The sequence below is a fragment of the Vanessa atalanta genome, chromosome 17 (assembly GCF_905147765.1).
Source record: "Vanessa atalanta chromosome 17, ilVanAtal1.2, whole genome shotgun sequence".
Lineage (NCBI taxonomy): Eukaryota > Metazoa > Arthropoda > Insecta > Lepidoptera > Nymphalidae > Vanessa > Vanessa atalanta.
The window spans coordinates 4536440-4559108 of NC_061887.1; the positions used below are offsets into that span (position 1 = coordinate 4536440).

General features: G+C 31.7%; 1 protein-coding gene across 6 annotated transcripts in view; it reads right to left on the minus strand.

The window, feature by feature from the left end:
• LOC125070194 (dystroglycan 1) overlaps positions 1 to 22669 on the minus strand; it is an 85176-nt gene that overhangs the window by 21893 nt on the left and 40614 nt on the right. For all 6 annotated transcript variants that reach the window (XM_047679937.1, XM_047679938.1, XM_047679936.1 and 3 more), the window contains one exon: positions 5645 to 5694. The gene's annotated coding sequence lies outside the window, so the exon portion shown is untranslated. The remainder of the gene's footprint in view (positions 1 to 5644; positions 5695 to 22669) is intronic.

Genomic DNA, 22669 nt, shown 5'->3' on the forward strand with positions numbered 1-22669 from the left:
GAACTAAGACGTGAATTTGCGTTTCTTTTGCGCATTTTACAGACCACTATGAATGTCTGGTAACCCATATTTTTGTTGGTCAAGGTAATGTATGTATATTTTTTTTCGGCCAAGGTTACAATTTATGCATTTTACGAGTGATTTTGAACGTAAAATAAAATATAAACTTCGTAGCGAGATATTTCGTTTCGGATTCTTGTAAAATTCATTTTCTCTGAACTAATTAGGTTTGTAGTAATCTCGTGCAGCTTACTCTAGTGAATGTAAAGACAAAGAGGTTAATTACTTTAAACGTGCACTTGACCATAATGTTTGGCCGCAAGAAAGTTTATTTATTTAAAAGAAACGACTCATTAAATAGTCAAGTCATCTAGTGGTATTTGTTCAACAATTAGAATTATGTAGGTAACACTAACTCATCGGATGGTATTTTGTCAATATGTGCGGTTCCGATTTCAAGGGCGAGTGAGCCAGTTTAATTACAGCACAAGTGACATAATAATTAATTATATTATATTTGACATTATTATATTTGATTCCAAGGAATGGTTTATATTTCTTACGGTACCAATGTCTATAAGCGAGATCATTTCTCCAAATACCTTCATTAATTGTATTTCAAATTCTAATCCTATATGCGATATTTAAGCAGAACCATGTTAAATACTTTGACTTAAATAAGTTTAAAGTTATTCAGTTGACAAGTGAATAAACGGAAAGTTGAATTACAGATGAGAAATTTGCATTCGACAAAAAAAACCGTCGATACATGAAAACGTCCCGTATAGAAAATTGAGATAAATGATGTACATATAAAATTTGTTCAAGCGCACTATATTATATAGAACGTTATATGGTGTCAATATACGAAACACCGTTAATCAGGGCTGTCTAATATCGAATTGAGTTACAAAAAAAATAAATTGTAAAAATTTACTTTATTCTTGTGTGCTTTTACAAATACGTTTGAATTGTCATATTAAAGAATTACATTAAATGCAAGAGCAGTTCGGGGTGAAAATTCAACCATGAAAAAATCGACAAGAATAACAGATAACTAATTTTTAGTAACTTATTCTTAATTCAATATTTTTAAATGTTAATGTTAATGTTAAAATCGAATCAAATTAAATATCAACACATCGTAGAGCACGTGATGTTCAAAAATAAGATAATTTCTTATATGTATATCGAATTTAAAACAACGACTGATTGAAATGGATTGTTATTAAATTTTGTATAAATAAATTAACTTGTCTATAGTCCAACGTAATAAACCAGTATACGTTCAGTAAAATTAATAGAAATTTTAAGGATCGATTTCGACCTTGGGTGATGTAGCCACCGTTAGCATAACACTTAGACGAAATAAAATAAAGATTTTTTTACATAACGTGCCAGAACTGACATTATTTACATCGGAATGTTTAATTATATAATTACACACTAAACGCACGTACGTAGGACGTAAACGTTAGCATGGTTAAATTAAGTTTCCGATAATTTATGAATAAGATAACAAATATGCAATAAATATCGAACCCAAAGATCTTTACGAGCCTCCGTACCGTGTTATTATAAATATTAACGCTGTCCCTACTCCGTAAATTGATATATTATTTATTTAGAAAACAATGAGTACTGGGTTTCCAGTACAATTTAACTAAAGTTATCGTTTATCTGTTACTCGGACTTATTTATTAAAGATATACTTATGCTCATATTTCTGTTAATATTTTAGATATTTGTCAATCTTATTTACAAAGTTTTGACATATGTCCGCCATGGTTTAGCGTACAAATAGAAAGCGCTCGTACTGACAATTTACTCTCCGACAACGTTGTCAAAGTGAGATACATCTTTAAAAATATCCAACATATTATATTCTATATTGCCTATATAATATATATGTTACTGTAAAAGCTCGAACTAAGGTAAATCTTAAGATTTTCCAGTAAAACCTAAGATTTACCGACATGAGTTGGTAAATGTAAGTATTTATTATAAAGGGACGGCTTTTTCGGACTTTTACCATTCCAACCTAACCATACATGTAAATCCTAAGATTTACCAAGTGAATAATGCTAAAAGTTCGAATCCCAACGTTTTATTGAGATTTACCATTCATAATCGGTAAATCTTAGGTTTTACTGGAAAATCTTAAGATTTACCGTAGTTCGAGCTTTTACAGTAAGATATATATCTTCAAAGCAATAACCTATCACCACTATCAAGCTTATTTACTATTATATATGTATTTTGTAAGACTGCAAGAAACGTTAACTACTTGAAACATCCTGTGTGTACCCTTCAATATGAGGAAACACAGCAACACAAAGTATTACTGTTTAGCGGTATATTAATTGAAGACTATATGTTTTGCAGGTCTTACCATAAATACCATTATTAAATAAATATACTATTAGTATGAAGTTCGCCTTGTCATATATCATTTAAATAAAGTAACTTGCCAGTTTTAGTATAATAAATCAAATTAAATCAAAATATAATTTATTCGAGTAGGCTTTTAGAAGCACGCAAGCGAATTTTTGTTACTTTTACTATAGAAACGTATTAAAACTTACCTCCGGTTCGGAATGTGGATTCTACCGAGAAGAACCGGCAAGAAATACAGTAGGTTACTCATTTCCAACATATCTTAAACGTACAATTATTTTTTTTAAATACGAGTAAATCATTTTCTAGTATAAAAATACAATACCTTATAAATATAAATAACAATAATGTGAAGCACTCTAAAAGATAAGACCGAGTTTTATGCTTTATAGCTGAAGCGGATGGCTTAAAAGGTTTTTGATAGAATACAAAAGTTAAATTAAGCGTAGAACATGTACCATGTACAAGCGCTTTATACACATCTGTCGTGGGCTAGGGCTGTTATAAATATATAAGCTTGTTTGTTAGTATCTGTAAAATTATAATAATTAAATTTCCTTTTCTGCCAGCCCTGTTGTTAATATACTCGGTTGTATATGCCGACGATATTGCGAATGCACAATGTCAGCTTTTTCACTGCAGAATGATTTATAAGCACCCGTAACAACACTCCCCCTCACAGATGCAGGTTATAATATCCTACATGAGTTCGAGTTTATTTTCATAACGAGAGCTTGATTTAACAAACCGCCTTAGGTATGTTTTCTACAGGTAGGGCGTAACTCATATCATCTAGTTAGGTACATACGTATTTGAAAGTTTCTAGAAGTGGGTTGAATTGTCACCGATATTTATAAAAATATTTTACAAACTATAATAATACACAGTCGAGGTTCAAACACAGGTAAGAATTGCCAGTTTTTATGTACTTAATCTGTGTATATAAGTTGTCACAGGTTTATCGATGAAGAAAACACGTCGGGTGCAATTATGCACAGCCTGCACTGGAGCAGGGTAGTGGAATAAGCTCCAAATCTTCTCAAGAGGCGACAGTTCGGCAGTGGGATATTTACAAGGTGATACTTTATTTTTTATTAACACCCTTTGATTGCTATTATTATAAATTGTTATTTATTTGTTGTAAATCTAAATAATGTACGTGCGTACGTATATGTAAATAAAATACTAAAGAAAACACATGCGAAAGGAGGAGACTATGTAAATGTTATGGAGGACATGTGACGGTTGCGTTCTGTTTAAAATAAACAAATGTACTATTTGTGGTTCCGAGCGGTTTTACTATCAGTGAATCAGCTTTAATTCATTTGTACATTATATTACAATACTGTGATATTCTATTTATGGAAAAAAATTAACAAATGATTAATATTGTTTTTCAATTGTTAAAATGAACAAAATTAAAACTTTATGTAGGGCGTCGCAAAATAAATGGATTTATTTAAATTGTAATACAATATACAGATAACAAATAATAATAAAATATAAACAATATAATAAACAACTCATTAGCTTTATCGATAAAACCAGTAAAGGACTTAATATATTCAATAAATACAATATTAATTGGCATATACTTAGATAGAATAAACGCAAAAAAAATACTAATACACTATGCTAATACTATGAATGCGAGAGTAGCAACCGAACTGAATTTAATGAAATTTGGTATGAGGCAATATTATTTTCAACCCCAAGGAAGGACATTGGTTACTTTTTAATATCTTACATTGTACAACCAACCTTTAAACGCGATTGAAGCTGCGGACTAGTAGGTAGGTACTTAATAAAACAATTAAGTATATCAATATATTTACATAAAAAATAATTACATTAAAACTTTATATTTATAATTCAAAATATAAAATAGGTGCTGTATAAATCAGCATTAGAGCTAAAAATACCGTTTTACGATTTATAAGAAACATTTTAATTGGTTAGCTAAACTGTAACTTCGTTACATAAAACAATTCTCAATATACACAGTTTCATTAATTGGATTTTTTTTTATATTTATCGTATTAAATAATTCTTAAACGAAATGTAGTAGAATGTAAATAGAATGCTTTTATTTGCGATAGAACATTTAGTTTCCTATTTATTCGAGTAGTAAGTACTCGTAAAACGCTTGAAAAGAGATACCGTTTTCAAAGGTGTAATATTCGACTAGAGTCATCGTTTACAATTCTTCGGAACTTAAAGCCCATAGATATGGCTTAGAAGTGACGTGATTTATACCAGACACTTACGCCCCCGTCTAGACAGGGCACTAAACCCTACCCGATGCTGTTTTGCATTCGTATCAATACAAACATTTCTGCCATTGAAACTGTTGAAAATGTTAGAAACAAAATATTTTGTTAGGTAATAGAAACTTTGGATTTTTTAAATGTATTGTAATTAATGGTAGGCGGACTAGCGAAGGCGCTACCTATACCGATAGTAAGTGGTTATCATCTACTATAGACATTTAAGGAATATTAGCCTCTCTTTGCACCGACAATGAGCTATCAACTTTGCCAAATTAAGAAGTTATTTCGTTTGTTCCTGTAGTTACTCTGCCTTCAAATCAGGACATGACAATACTAAATAGTTCTGTTTGGCAGAAGATTTGTAGTAATTAGTATCTATTCAGATGGGCAACGAGCCCTACCACTCAGTAATAAACAATTGTATGATAATAATAAAGTAGTTTTATCGAAGTATATCATGATGGCTTATATTCACTATCAAACGGTATATATACAATATAATAATGATAAAATCTGCCATTTGGCATAGTATCGGTAGCAGCGTGCAGTCAGCAGTATGGCACATTACCAAGATATTGCACCGATATCGAACATTACTTGCACGAGACTCTTATATCTTGTACATAATAATATATACTTATACACTCGTAGATAAGGACAGTCTCCTTATATGGAAGTTTTATAAGATTTTTTGTCGACCTATCTACATATTTTATTACAAAATGCCTTTAAAATCGTAGCATCAATCTCTGGCACATAAATATAATATCCTTAAATAACTTCAATACGAGCATAGCAGCTTGTATTTTAACAAAGCATAAAAAACAGTTGAAGTTGTTTTATGGAAAGAGGTAAATGTAATAGAATAAAGAGCTTTTAGAAAGAAAAGCCATTCCCTCATTCCTTTAACAGACGAAAGCTAAATCTTATTATAACATAAAGATACATAATAAAGCGAAGATATAACAAAGGCTTACTTGTTTAATTAGAAGCCGTGACGGACGGCGTAACAGGAACTTTGTATGACCTGCAAAGAATAAAAAATCTCTTAAGAAAAGCCAATTACTTTTATTAATATAATTTTAACATTAACGAACAACTTTGATATAAAAATGATGTTAATACATATATCTTATCAATAGCAAACACGTGACACAAAAGGTCTGGGAGTCGAAACTCTGATCTGGCCTAACCTAACTTAGGTAGTGAAATTAAAAAAACATATATTCCCATGTCACGGAAAGCACGTAATAGGGTTCTGCGTCTGATCTCCTTCCGGTCTTGTCATTTTGTCGTCCCATAGGATGAGAGTGGCAAATCGATTAAGAGGACCTAAATGTCTCCTTAGTAAGTTCGAATAAATATTTTTTTCATACACGACTTTGTATCTGTTTTAATCGAATCCGGTTAAAACTTGAAATATTCGGACACTATAGTCGGACGGAGATATTAATCGTATTGGCAGCTACTTTCATCTCTCAAAAGAGACAGGTTTATTTCATAACCTTGCGCGACAATTGACTTTTTAACATTCAAGCCCAGTGATCGTTAATATTCCTTTAGTGAATACATTATTCTCCACAGCTTATAACAGTTTATTTTTCAATATATGGACATTAATACTCTGTGGTGCGTTGCGTGCGAGGCGTTAACATCCGTTTCAACTTCATCCTATCCTGACCTATTTCGAACGGGAAGTAACGGGAATCGTAACTAGAATTAGCTACAGACTGCAATAAAGTTCTATTGTGTAAGGGATGTGGATGAAGCTCTTTTATTTCATAGATGTGGATTTGTTGATTTGCATTTCTTTTCATCGACCGAGTTTAATTTGTAACTAACATATGAGTATATTATGTAAAATGATATAACTAAGCGAGTGATATTAGCAGAATTCTTAAATTGAAATTGAATCGACATCTCAGTGTTTTAAGTGGTCAATTTGCAATTCATTTCTTCTCTGAAAATTTCAGTTTCAGATTCAGGTCGTAGTCGGAAGTTGAAGAGGAATATTTTAGGAAGTCTGTATATTTCACAAGAAATTCTGTGTAATGTGTAGCAAATTAACAGAATCCTTTACTCCGAATGTTATTTTTTACATACATTAGCAACCTCTAAATTTCCCACTGTTGGGCTAATGCCTCCTCTCCTTTTGAGAAGGTTTGGAGCATTTTCCACCACGCTGCTCCACTGGGGGTTGGTGGATACATATGTTGCAGAATTTCGTTGAAATTAGACACATGCAGGTTTCCTCACGATGTTTTCCTTCACCGCCGAGCAAGATATAAATTATAAACACAAATTAAGCACATGAAAATTCAGTAGAGCTTGCCTGGGTTTGAACCCGAAATCATCGGTTAAGATGCACACGTTCTAACCACTGGGCCATCTCAAGGCTCAATGCTCGGCCGAATGTTATACTCAATAATTATCTCTAACATTTTCTGCATTATTTTCATGTGATACTGCTGGGCTTAGGTGCATGTCCTAGTAAGGTGAAAGTAATAGCGAACTTATTTTACACATGGTCGCTAGATTTCCGCACGATGTTTCCTCCATCGCCGATCACGAAATGAGTTTAACAAAAAACAAATTAAACAAACGCAAGTGACGTTGATGAAGCAAAAGTTAATTTTAATTTCCAAGTCTTGTTACCATTTTTAATAATTCCATGACATTACGAACGATCGTTCTAAGCTTCTTCTCGGTATTGTATTAACCTGGATCGACGGTAAAATATAAGTGGTAAACGAACAATTCTATTCCGGAAAATGCTATGAAGTACGTTCGCGTAGAATGCGATGGTTAATTTACATGCCGCGGTTTACATTCTGCGAAGCCGAGCGTACTTCTCTCGCTTGTTTTACAGAATTTGAATTTCAGTTTTACATTTACTGAAATTTCAAATTGACGTGATTTGAAAGTACAAGTTCATCATTGTCTTGGTTTAAAGGAGGCTCATAACAAAATATAGGTTTGATTTTTCTGTGCATTTTGTAATATTTTAAATATTCTACTTTTTTTTATAAAGGTATTGATTATATCTTTAATAAGACCGTTAAATATGAAGTCAATGCAATATGATTTACAAAACTATGCATCTTTTATATTACAATGGAAACAAACACCGGAAGTCGGTATTCAAACAATAAACCGCGATATAAATAAATATATTTTTCTTCTAAAACCAACATATAATTATAATTATTGTATCCATTAATTTGCAAAATTCACTTAATAGTTCGGGACCCTTGTATATATATAGTTAGCCAGTGGAATGTTCTTTGTTGAATACTGAGATGAGAGACTTCAAGAGCCTCGGCGGCGTCTCGAAACTACGTCTAACTACCCAAAATTCAGGCTGCCTTTTGTGTTTCATATTAAAGCTTTCTTACTTCAAAAACTAAATACACAACGGTTGTTTTGTTTATTACAGCATCATTATTATATACTGAATAATAGTGAAACCTTTTACTTAGTAACAGTTTGAAATATTCAAATTTTCTAAAACAATATCTTCTACATTTTGGTAGACGAAATTCATATTTCACGATTCAAATATTTCGTTATTTAAGTTTACTTATCATAGCAGCCAGAAACTAACATTTAAAAGCTCTTCGCATATTCATTCCGAAACTTTCGTAATTCCCTTTGGTTCGCGCCGCGAGAAATTCACGCTAAAATGTTTTCAACTTGAACTGATCCTGAATGAACTTCAAAATGGCCGCAAAGAAACATTTTACAGTTACCCACCTACTTTCGTTTTTATTTTATTAAATTAAAAATTGTTATCTTTATAATTTTTGTAATACAGTTGTTTGGATATTTGTCATATAACCTTATATATTAACTGAGCTACCTGTTTCGACTTTACACATATAAGATATTTACTACATGATAAAAAAGTATAATGCTATGATTACCGAACCAAGTTATCTATCCGTTCGTATGTGCTCTCATCTGCCCGCATGCTCCATAAACGCGCAGATAAAAGTTATTTGATCTACGCATTTATTCAAATATCTTTATTATTATAAAAAGAAATACAAATGCAATCGGGTGTTGAATTTAGCTGTACTTCTCGTACTTACTACCTCGTAATTCGGACCGAAAATACTTTTATCAGCTGGGGTATTTAAAGATTATTTCTAACTTAGCTACAATATTTAAAAATCGATGAACTCACGCGTTTACGGACATACTTATAATTGAACAAATAGTGGCCATATCATGGATATCATTGGCGTATCACGTATCTTATTAAAAAAACGAAATCCTTGAATATAGGTGTTATGTATAAGTTAACTTTAAAAACCGTCATTACTGATTAGTATATCGCATGTTTATAAAACAAAAATGACTCGTCAACTGAAGTTGACTATATGAGATCATTATTACTGTGAATCATGAACCATATAAAACATTACGCACATCCATTTTATGAAGAAAAAAACAAATTCTATTGAATTTCGCAAAAGAATATTCTTAGCCGAGCAAACCGCAATGATGACATGACATTTGATAAACATTTTCATTGCATTCAATGTCAATTTTCATGTAACTGACATAAAATGTAAAAATATATGTCTGCATATAGGTATGGACTTCACTTATTTCCCTTAAGATGTTTTCATTTATTTCTTAGCATTGGATGAATTTCAATCGCAAATTCAGCAAATAAAAACTATGGCAAAGATAAAAATGGTCTAAACTTTGAGTAATTTTGACTTTGACATAATTTAGTATAGGTGGTATAGTAAACATGCACTATCAATGATTTAGACTAGGGTACTGTAATCTAAACACGTAGACGTGATCGACGAGAACCAACCTTACCATGTTTCATCGTAAAAATCCTAACTCATTATCAATGAACCAGAATGTATAGCATAGTTCTAATATCCGTGTATATTATATATAATGTAAGCAAACTCTCAGAATTTTAGTTCGAGTCGAGTTCAAAAAACTGTTATAGTTAAACAATATACTCGCTATTTATTTACACTTATATGAAAATATATTATGATATTTTCTCTGTACTCGAGTCTCGCAATTTTTATTCTTGAAGTTTAATTATAATATTTTTATTTTAATAATATTTTTTAAAGTACAATCAGTAGGCATGAAAAATATGGACTGATTTCAGACACAGGAGTAATTTTCAACGGAGATTTACCAACAACACAGGATATATATAGAGAGCACACATAAACACAGATTGTGCATTCTCTCTTACGTTCAATGAGACAACAATCCCATATGATCGGAAATAGATCAGGCGCGGAACTAATAGCTGTACGTGCTTTAAAAGTTACTGTTAAATGCTCCTAACATTATTTATTTACTTTCTTTACAAAAAAACCCAACGGTTTTGGATGGGAGTAGAATAAGCTACCCAAGGATCAATGAGACAGTTACACATCGATTATAGATATGAAGTAAAGCATTATTACAAGCATATTTGGTCGATTTTACATTTATTTTAATTGTACTTATTTTTTAGTAAGTTAGGTCTCACGTTAATGCCCAAATCAAGAACCACATTAGAGACATACATATTTCAGTACAAGACAAAATAATTTCATTTTTATTGTACAATTAGTACTAGTCCGCCTCGGCTTCGCACAGCTGATACTAAATATACTACAGAATGTCTTTATACACAACGTTCACAGCTCTTGGTCATTAGGTAATAATACAAGCCACTATGCCCTGCATTTTTAATCTGTAATATCTTTGAAAGTATTTATTCGAATAACATGCTGTAAAGGGCTATATGGATATATACTTAAATGGATAAGGATTAATGCTGTATTGCTTAATCGCTTCGTAAATAAGCCATTATTTGTCGTAAAAAGTATAGAATAAAAAAATGGGTTATCCTTAAGAGATACACATTTACAATCGCGGACTTTTTGTAGACTTTTTAAGGTATACAATACTGTGGTACATTATTTTGATCTATGTCGTAGGGTTCGGCCGCCTTTTGCAATGTAAGTGCAAAAAAGGGTTTATTTACGACATCACACTAGAAACCTCTAAAATTATCAGTGTTTCTCTATTATATTATGCATGTATACACATAAAAACCTTCTTGGTAATAGTTTGCAATTAGTTTAATACTCTCTAAAATTATTAATAAAATATATTGTCGAACCCTTATTTATTTCAAAGTCAAATAGATCAAATTGTTTAACCGTTGAAATATTAGAACGATCGATTTTTTCTCACTGCGGCTTAATTGGCTCGTAAATCGATAGCAGCCGTTACTGAAATTAATTTAAGTGCCAATTTGAAATTGATTGAAATGGGGGATGTTATGGAGCGTGTCACTGGTTTTGTAGACGACCGTTTTTATCGTCATTTGACATTAACGTTAAATATGGAACGAATTCAATTAGAAGCCTGATAATATCTTTTATTAATTATAAAAATAAGAATTTGAGAAAAAAATCGACTATAATTTTGATATGATGAGATGTTTAGTTGTCGTTACGATATATAAGAGCTAGATAGTGTTTTAAGGAAATATTTGTCGATTCGTTTTATGTTGTGATAATTGAATACGCATAATACATATTTGAACTGTCAAAAATAATAATGCTGACATATTTTATTTTATATTTGTATTGAAATAAAAAATATACATTTTATTCATTATTAAACTTCCCTTTTATATTATGTTATTAAGCGGACTGGGAAATGGGCCACTTGATGGTGACCATCATAGCCAATAGACATTGACGCCGTAAGCTTTTTTAATAATCGCATTAACAAACATTTACATCGCCAATGCGTCACGAACCTTCGGAACTGAGATGCTAAGTCTTTTGTACCTGTAGTTACACTGGCTCACTCACTCTTCAAATCCGTGCTTTGGCGGTAGAATATTTTATTAGTGGGTACCTACTGAGACTTCCTGCACAAAGCTACCAAGTAACTTGGTATTAAACCAAACCAAAATGGTATTAAACATTATAAATGTCACGCAAATATGAGTCTAGCATTGTTAACTTTACAAAATCATCACATTGTCAATCAACTAAAATAATTTGGTTTGTATAAAAAAACTGAGGCTATATAAAGGCCACACACACGAAGATATCAAACTTTTATCGTCCTAAAATAGGCAATAAATCACAATATTGGAACATTTTAGCACGGAACCCTACGATCCGAATAAAAGTTTAATAGCGCGTGGCAAATTAAGCTATAGGAGTGGCCCGAAAGTTCCATTAGCCCACGGTTTCGACACCATCGATTAGTCGCTAGTGAGTTATGGTGTAGAGGTCGTCATATGATGTCATCTGGGCCGGCAGTCAATTGACGCTACAACGCGACGTTACTTACGCAACTGTATTAATAAATTTACCAGTTAAAATAACATTACGTAACGTTAACGTTAACGTATAATGTTAAGTGGTTTTTTATTAATAGGGGGGAGGGAAACGAGCATGTAGACCATAATAGTTACTATTCAATCTCTTTATAGATAATGTTTGAACCTAGTGCGGTGCTATCTATGCCTTATGGCGCTGCTGTTAATATATTGTTATAAAATATTGATTGTAGGGTCTATGGCAGCGTATACATATTCGCACTGTTCGTACAGTGTACCTTCCTAAATGGAAACGTGATATCACCTTATAAGTCCCTAGTAGAATTCTTATTCATTCGAGTTAAGTACTGGTCCGTCTACTATTTGACAATTCCATGCAGTACGAGTCCACATTCATACGTCATCGACATTCTACTCATTCGTATAGATCGTTTTGTTTCCTCGTTTAACGTGTATACAGAATAGACGTGGAATGTCCTTCCGGCGTTTGCGTTTACTGAGCATTCAATTCCGGATATCTTCAAGGCAAGATTGTATTGATATATTTTAGGTAAGCTTGTGCCATCTTAGACACCTAGCTTACATTATCAGGTATGATTGTTATAATGAGGACAAATCCATCTCATCATCATCATTTCTTTGGTACTTTTAACATTTTATTACACACACCAGAAATAAAATACTTTAATTGAAGCTACCATTTCAGTATATATAAATTATTCTGTTCATCAAACATGTTATATATAATACCTGTAATGCTTGTAAATTTGAAACACAAATTAATACTAAATTGACGTTATCTTACCAAAGTTTCAATATATGCAATAAATGAGACTAAGCACATTATTAAAGCTTTATATCAAATTAATACATACCTCATATCTTACTTACATCGTCAATACAAATTAAGAAAGTAAAACATTTAGAACACTGAAACATGTGACTATCTGATTGATAGCTTCAAAAAGGTTCAAAGGTATTTTTATATAGAATACTCAAAATTATTCTAGATTATTGTAAGCTTAGAAATCGCTAGCAAGAACGAATACCATTAGGTATCTTCATATTTACGTTCACGTAAAAGAAGCCGTGGGCGCCTATCAAACAAATTTTAAGCGCAAACTCACACGTTACATTTTAAAAACGTCCTTCACGTTGGACTTTAGTAAACTTCTGTTAACACAAATAAATTGCGTTTAAAACTCGCGTCGTGTATGCGATGAGTACGACAATTGATTAATCAGATACAATTGTTGCGTGACAAATCTATAGAATGACAATATATTTAGATGAAAAGGCAACGTCCTCTCGCTTTTACATACGTATGTTATAAATACTTTCTTACATTGGTGTTAAATAACATAATCATGTTACATGACGTTAAATAATTACACAATATTCTTAGTACGTACTAAATGAACCGTGAGTTTTCATTATATTATTATTATATTATACTAATCCCGGTTGACTTTCGTCGACGAATGCTCGACATATTTCGGTAGATTACGGTTCCGATTAACATATAACGTACGCGTCGAACAATTTGCTAATAGTGTGTTAATTACATTATCCTAACATAAGATTAGTAATAGTAAATGAAATAGTTTCATTGATTTTATTGACATATGACAATAGTACAATAACACAGAGACATAATATACAGGGTGACTGGGTTTTAACCCCATTTTTAAGTTCTCAAAAATGGTTCACTTTTGCATCAGGCATATGGGGATTAAAATTATAGCAAAAAGTAATTAAAAATACTATTTTAATTAATAAGATAAATAACCCAACCCGTTGGTGATAGTGTATACTCGAGAAGGTTTACCGCTTAATTCAACAAGTTCCTTTAACGCTGGTTTTGCGGAATTACAACAAGATTCTCTCAAGTACATAGTTTAATGTTTCGTTTGTATTCACTTTTTAACATTAAAGGGTTGACATGTCAAGTTAAATTCATTTTACCGCATGAAGGTAAACAGACTATCGTATAAAAAAATATGTTTTAAACTAATGAAGTACCAGCAGTGCTTTTCTGTAAGAGATCACTTCGTATTTCAAATCTTGAAATGTTGAAAACTGACTTACAGTGAAACGCTATTTTGATGCGTGTATTCTTTAAATGTTATAATGTTTATTATAGTTGATGTCACATATCACTTTCTGACATTCACGGTCTCTGAATTCAGTTTCAAGTATGCTCTTTTTTTGTTCAAATACAGTTTGAACACAGACAACACATTTTTTTTAATTTAAAAAAATAGGCAAGCAAATAGGCATGCAAATGGTAAGTGTTCACCACCGCCCATATACATTAGCACTGTAAAAAATATGAACCATTCCTTCGTTTCTTACTTCGCTGATGCGCCGCCAACTTTGGGAACTAAGATATTATGACCCTTGGGCATATACAAGTATTGCTGTTCCAGGTTAGTGAAGGTGAGTCAGTGCTTCAAGTTCTACTATTATTGTAATTAATAATGAAAATAAATACGGCATACATACCAAATCATTTTCATAGCACTTCCTTGTTGTATTCATGTATTCTTATTGACTTCGTAATAAATATTAATAGGCTTTACTTTTTAATGTTTATTGATGGAGTTTTTGTTTAAAATGAAGTATAAATAAATGGGAAGGAAGACATATTACACGGATATAATGCCACCAAATTGAATTTTGCAGCTTCCTCATATCATATTTATGAATGCGTTGTATATACGTGAATCAAATTAAACTTGAACGCAAATTCATTTCCGTAGGCCTTACTTTTGAAGGTTCGTAAGACTGAAGAGGGTTCGCATCTCTACTTTTGAATTCCTTACAAAAGTGTATGTATACATCGCTTATACGAATTTGACTAGCTATTAAACGTGCCTTTACAATTAAAATGTTGGATTTTATATATTTAAACAATTTAATAATAAATTTACCTCTTTTGCGAGGTAGTAGACCTATTGATGGTAATATCTGAGGATAATATTTAACCAACAACACAAAAAGTTTAAACAATTTCTTACTGGTATTCAAAAGTTACGGCTTCTGTGCCAGCAATACGACTGGTTCCCTGTCCCTGGTCCATCAAAACGGAACATATCAATGCAAGGTATTACTGATTGCCGGTAGAAAATAATTTATAAATCTTTAATTCCCAGATGATTATTTTTATTCATTATTATCTTAAGTAAAGAGACTAGCCTCAAAAAAAACGAATACATTAATTTTTAATATACATTCTCAATGTTAAGTAAGAATGAATACATTTCACTGAAACGATTTCATTCCAAATCGCTGTGAAAAAATAAATTTCATTTTACACTTTCCAATCTGTTACATTATCTGAGATTACGTGAGTCTCCAGGGCGCTCGCTGCTGTTCCATTTACATTTATATCTCTTTAAAACTCAGTTAATATACAAATGCATGATTAAATAATAGCTGTTAAAATTGGTTTTTTATTCAAATTATATACATATTATTATATATAATTGGTTCGATATGTAGTGTAATATAACTGAAATATGTAGTTGAAACATAATTACGTTTTGTTTATGTTTGAATGATTTCTAACATCTCCCTTAAAATTTTAAATTAACGAATGCTATTAATCATTCGTAGAGTCTTGATACAATCAGCTTGATACAAGTTGTCACGGCATCCATCTATTAGGCTCAAAAGCGTATCAGATCAAAACTGTAATTATACATCGGTGCTAGTACTTGCAGTTAAACGTAATAGTTAAGCTCATTATTTATTTCATAAATGTACTCGGTTCCGCGCAAACGACCTTGAGGTATAATTTATACAAATGACAACCGCTTTTGCTTATAAAAGATCCTTTGACTCTTGGGCGATATAGGAGCTGAGATGGCCTAGTAGATTAGTACGGAATCGTGCTCAGTTCATTTGTGTTCATAAATTAAAATTCCTATTTAAAAAAAAACTTCGAGAAGATATCATAATGTATCGCACGAAATCCTGATACATGTTGAAAGGAGACGAGAACTGCCAAGAAGCGGTGCTTTTAAATATGGCTACTAAGGCCACTCCTGTTATGTATAATGATCAACAACCATTTAATAAATTGGCTTAAATATGTTTAGTTATAGTGAAACATAACACATAAGCTCATGCACGTATTCATTTAATATCATTATGGATTATTTTTTTACTTGCCAAAACATGTAGTTCCATTGTACCGTGCATTACTGTTTTTTTTAAAGTTTTATATTATGTTCGTGTACAATAATAACGCTGAATAACAATTTGTTTAAAATCTTTTACCATGTATATTATTAATACATTAATATTTCTGACCGTGTCAAGTATTATCATGGCTAGAACTGGAGTAAAAAATAAATACGAATTAACTACTATGTCGACAAAAACGACTTAGCAGAGCAAAATGTAAGTGATAATTTAATTAAGTCGCTACTCAACAGTCGCGTGGGAAAATTTAAACAAACTATCAAATTAGCTATTTTTTCTAATGACAAAAGATATTTGTATTCTTTCTACGTATTACTCGGTTGGATTAATTGTTTATTACGTTGGAAATTTGCGTCGATATGATAATATATAATAGTAAACCATGGTGCATATCAGTGGTGGTTTTGGTGTACAGTAACAGGACGTCAAAATGAAGTTCCGGGTGTAAAGTTAATTCATCTGAGTACCTTTTTTTAATGCATTTCTATACTCTGTATGATCTGTTTGGTATAAGATGTGCAGTTCAGGATTAAATAGTTAAATAAAATATTTTTATATTTTAAGTTAGTTGGCAGAATAAGTTTATCTTAGTACCTATTTACTTAGTAGTTTAAGAAACAAACATTGCATTAGTGATCGGCTATTAATAAAATATTGGATACATTAGGACTAATTAAAGATCATAATATGATTCATGTATTTTTTAAGGAGCTCCAAACGTTTTTTTTCTTTTGTCATATTTGAATTATATTTAATTAAGTTAATATATTAAATTTTTTTCGACAATAATATAAAACTTATGTCATATTTTAATAAATAAGAAAAAAAATTGCTTATCGTATGTTTATAGCAATTATTTATTAGTATCTATATATTTTTTATCTATTTATAGCAATTACTTTTGCCGACCTATACATAGTGCTTGAACATGTTTGGATCTTTAAATCATCGTTTGTATTCTGAACTATTGCTATTTGGTGAGTATAATCCTACTTATTTAAATTTAAGAATAGTTAAGAATTAACTATATTGTCATTTATTTTGATCAATAAGTATTTAACACGGTAAGTGTGACACTAAGCAGATAATAATGTAGAATAATTAAAACCTTCTTTGGTTATAGGTTTAGTTTTTTTTTTAGTTTTGAGTAATATTGAAATATATGTAATGTATATATAATCGTTCATCAAACAAAAAAACCTTACCTTTTACATTAATCGTCAACATCATCATTACCATCACAAATACTATTCAAATTTCATTTTAACAAAAATAATATTTATTATGACAACACTGCGAGCGTGTTTCCACATAAAATATTACTTGAAACAATAAATTGTTGTAGATTATCCTATCCATAATCTGCTACAGTTATATAAATTTGTACGTATTGTTTTTCTTTACAGGCATTATTTACGTGAAAGACAATTAAGTTAATTGCCATATAATGATACAAATAAACGATAGTTATATATTATGTACTTCTATTTCAATAAAAAAAAAAAAACGAATGACGTCGAGGACAAATAAGCTAAGATATATTCGAGTATAGTAACGTTTAACTCTCAGAACTTTAATCCTGTCACTACTCCTCGATTGACAAAAGATAAAGATAAAGTTTTATTACTTTTATTAGGACTGTTAGCTTTAGTATCACATACAAGGTCCACACGACAATGTAATATCCATTTCCCAGATGACACGCCTACATAAATGAAACTAACATTACCTATGTCATAAATCAAAAGTATTTTTTGACTGTGTTGCCAGTCAAAAATTATTTCGTCCGGAAAATAATTGACAGTCACATAAATATATAAAGCATGTCGTTCCGAATTTAACTTGTAATATAATATATGTAAAATACGATGGCAATACCGAACCCCTATCGATTTCATGCTTCAAGAATTGACATGAACTCGGGACGGATTCGATTTATAACTGACTGGTAAAGAATCCGCAGTAATAGGGTTCAAATAGATATATAGAAACACCCGAACTGGCTTCCTTGTAGGGAATCGACAACGACACTTATTGAGTTTCAAACGGCGAAACTGTCGACTATTTATAGCAGGAAATTTTTGATGTTTGAATTTTAATCCATGATGTCCACAAAATGATTATGACGGCTCTTTTGAAATCTCACAATTTTTAACACAAAATAATGTATGTATTAAAAAATGTTAGTTATATAAAAAATATTAATATTAACAAAACGATGTGCATGTCATAACGTTGAGGTATTGATTGTCTTAACACTCATGGTCGGATTTTGCTTTGAGCCAAAATCTAGGAGCGGTGGTGACAACGTACCACCAAGTGGTAATCATCAATCATCAAACATCTATAATGTTAAAAGACACAGATGAAAAATATGATATAAGCTTAACATTATACTTACACATACCTACATATTTGTTTGTTCGAAAGTCCCCTTGTTGGTATTAAACAGATTAATTTGCATTCTTATTTGCTAACTTCAAAGGAGATTTCCGACACGTACTCAGAAAAAGGGCACACCGAGTGAAGAAGGGATTTGTTAAAATTTGATAATGTTTTGATTTCTACCAAAAGATAGACGTTAATAAATGTTTGGGTAAAAAAAAATACAGACTGCAACACTCAGAGGTATGTAAAGGTTAGTTAGATAATACACGGTTGAGTCGTGTTATAAGTTATAATGTGTAACTGCCTTTTACAGTTGTTTCTCATCTACATTAGTACTATAGGTTCACTTATTCAAGGCGATGGCGAAACAAATCGAACGGTGAAGCACAGGATTAAAACAGGGTGGATGAAATGGCGGCAGGTTACTGGAACGATTTGTGATCCCCCGTATTCCCCTTAAACTTAAGGGAAAGATCTATAAGACCATGGTCAGACCTGCTGTTCTATATGGATCAGAGTGTTGGGCTATAAAAGGGATGACTGAAAGACATTTGCATGTGGCGGAGATGAGAATGCTGAGAGGAATGTGTGGTGTTACGCGAATGGATAGAGTAACGTATGAGTATATAAGAGGAAGTTTGAAAGTGGCACCGGTAACTGAGAAGCTATCTAGAAACCGGCTGTTTTGGTATGGGCATGTTATGCGGAGGAATGAGGACCATGTTGTGAGAAAGGTTTTGAGAATGGATGTGGATGGATATAGAGGTAGGGGACGACCCAAGAAACGATGGATGGATTGTGTGAAAATCGATCTGGTAAGAAATAATGTTACTTGTGAGATGACGTCCGACAGAGAAGTATGGAAGAAGAAGACATGCTGCACCGACCCCAAGTAAAATTGGGATAAGGGCAGGAGGATGATTAGTACTACAGATTTAATGGCTCCACATTTAATATTCAATAAGAACTTGAATTTCACGTCAATAGTCTAAATTTAAAGCGAGTGTAACTGCGAAGCGCAGGTAATTATATAATAAGATTATATACCAAAATCTTTTATGAAACGCGTTGCATTTTCTGATTAAAGTTTTATGTATATCGGTTTATTAGTATTTTCAGTAAGGCTTTGCATAATCTCATAGAATTTATTCCTAATATCCTCGTTTATTAGTAAAGACATGTCGAATAAACAGCGAAATATATTTTTAGGCCAACAAGTCTTCCTGAACAAGTTGTCTACGACATTTGATATACAATGATTTCTTTCTGTTTGAAACTACAGAAATATCCGAAGTGACTTCATAATACAATAACGTTGCGTTTATTAGTGAGGCTGTAAAACGTTAATCGTCGTGGTCATCATATCACCTATCTCATCTAAGATATCCGAGGTCATCGTTTATATCTCGTAAATTTGTACATAACGGTAACAACGAAAACGTCATTTTTCTTATAAGGAAGCTACATAGACGGATATAGAAGCTATATGTTCCTTTAATATATTACGGTGTAATTTTACTTTGACATATTAAATAAAAATTATACTTATAAAAAAAGTGGTTTTTTATGGCATAGTTTTCAAACGGGCGTATGAGCCACCAGATGGTAAATGGTCACAACTGCCCATAGACATTGGCGCCGTATGAAATTTTAATAATTTATTACATAATCAATGCACAACCAACCTTGGGAACTTAGTTACAAAACTGGTACCAAACAATATTAAATAATACTTGGAATATATAACGAGTTGGTGTTACCTACACAGAGTTTGCACAAATCCTTGCCACCAGTGATTTTATTTTTAATTTACCAAATTGATTATAATTGATTCTTATCAAAATATAGAGTAAAGCTATATAGGTAATGAGAGATTATAAATTGATATCAATTTAGATAATTACATTGGCTTAAAGCTATCATAAGAATCCGAGATGGCCTAGTGGTTAGAACGCGTGCATCTTAACCGATGATTGCGGGTTCAAACCCAGGCTAGCACCACTGAATTTTCGTGTGCTTAATTTGTGTTTATAATTCATAGTGTACTCAGCGATGAAGGAATACATCGTGAGGAAACCTGCATGTGTCTAATTTCTACGAAATTCTCCCACGTGTGTATCCACCAACCCGCATTGGAGCAGCGTGGTGATGGAATAAGCTCCAAACCAAACAAAGGCTGTTAACGTAATGTAAATGTATCAAATTATATTTAATGTAAGCATATAATTTTAAACATTTTACAAGCCCATCCTCCCGGCTAAATGTAAAAGCCAACAAAATGAATACGTATCAACAAATGTGGTTTTATTGTTAGACCTTACTAGCATGCACAGAATTACAGATGGATAATAATAATAACGTCTACATAAATCACAATTCTCAAACGCTAAAAAACATGAATTAAATTATTTATATGCTTAATTACGATTAACTCTTAACTGAAGTGAAACAGTTGCGTGTTTAGTTTTTGTTTAAGCCAACAATTACGAGAATAATAACAAAAACATTCAAACATACAGAAATGTTTCCCTTCACTGAGTAGCAGACTTCGCGACAATGTACCTCTTAAAGTCACTTACAGGAAAACTACAAAGGTGTTGGAGTGTACAGCCGGCAACGCGTAAATATATCACGTTAGCGTTTAATGTAATACGAGTAAGGACTATAAGACGACGATAATGAGTGTGACGTGTGTGGATTACTGTACATGTCAAAGGATATGTTTTGGAGTTGTTTCTCTGTTAGTCTGCAGCCCTTTGCACTGAGTGCGTAGTTCGGAGTCTAGTGCTAAGTGCGACGTTGACTAGGTACTCGTGAATGCCTTGGTAGCTTCCATAGACTTTCTCTCCTTTTACACTACAGTGGTATGTCAATATTCGCTTTTTGAAAAACTTGAATAAACCTTAACGTAACATTTCTGAAATTCGCCTTTAGTCATTAGCGTTAATGTAAAGCTAACAAACGTGCATATCGTTATATTTAACAAAATATTAAAAAAAAATGAAAAATAATATTAAATTTATATAAAAAAAAATCGAAATACCTTGGGATACTAGTTAAAAACGAAAGCTGCAAAACCTGAGGTCTTGGATTTACACCCCGAGAAATACCAAAAAGTAGTTTTTGGATTTTTCTGTTAAGAAATTCTCAATGGCAGGCAGAATTTTGTTTGTTTACAGAATATACATTCTCGTACCTCGGAAGACATGGTGAACGTATCAGATTGCCTGACATCATCAACATCATTGGATTATAAGAGTGAGGTTATAGAGTTCACCTGACTTTTCTCACAGACTTGAGCAATTTAAACTTTTTGAGTGAGAACGACCAAGGTAACCGAAATTGATCAGAAAGAACATCACACATTTTCAATTAATTATTACCTTTACATATATACCTGTATATAGAATTTTATAATTAAATAAAAAATATATACGTACGTCGATATTAATAATACCTACAGTTGCAGACGGCATATGATTTGAAGCGCATACTTAAGAGTTTTAATGCATAATGATCGTCCATTTATTCAAGCATATCATTCGACTTGTCTGGGTATGTGCGTATGTACAGTAAACATCAATTATTTCTTGTTTTTAAACTATGCAATTGAATGTTGCGATATATTTTTACAAGTTTTTATTGAACTTCACTTGTTAGTCAGTATGAGTCAAAATATAATATTAACAGAATATTAAAACGACTACTTTATACTTTTAGTGAGGAACTAAAATACGAATTTTTATTTATTTGAGTACGCATTGTTTAATTTTACACTTAATTTTTGGCGCTAATGACAAACTATGGTACTAAGTTTTATTTATTTGTAAATAAATTAAAGACTGATATAATTTTTTTTTTATATCAGCGTAAAGTATGGCCTACATCACTCTTGCGTAATAATTTTTTTTCTGTATTGATAATGTCGATATCTTAATAATTGTTTTAGTGCGGACAGCTTATCGGTAGGTATATTATATTAATTCCAGAAAACACTGTAAAGAGGGAGTTATTGAGTATTGTTATGATATGCTATTAAATACAGATTATATTATAAATGATCTGC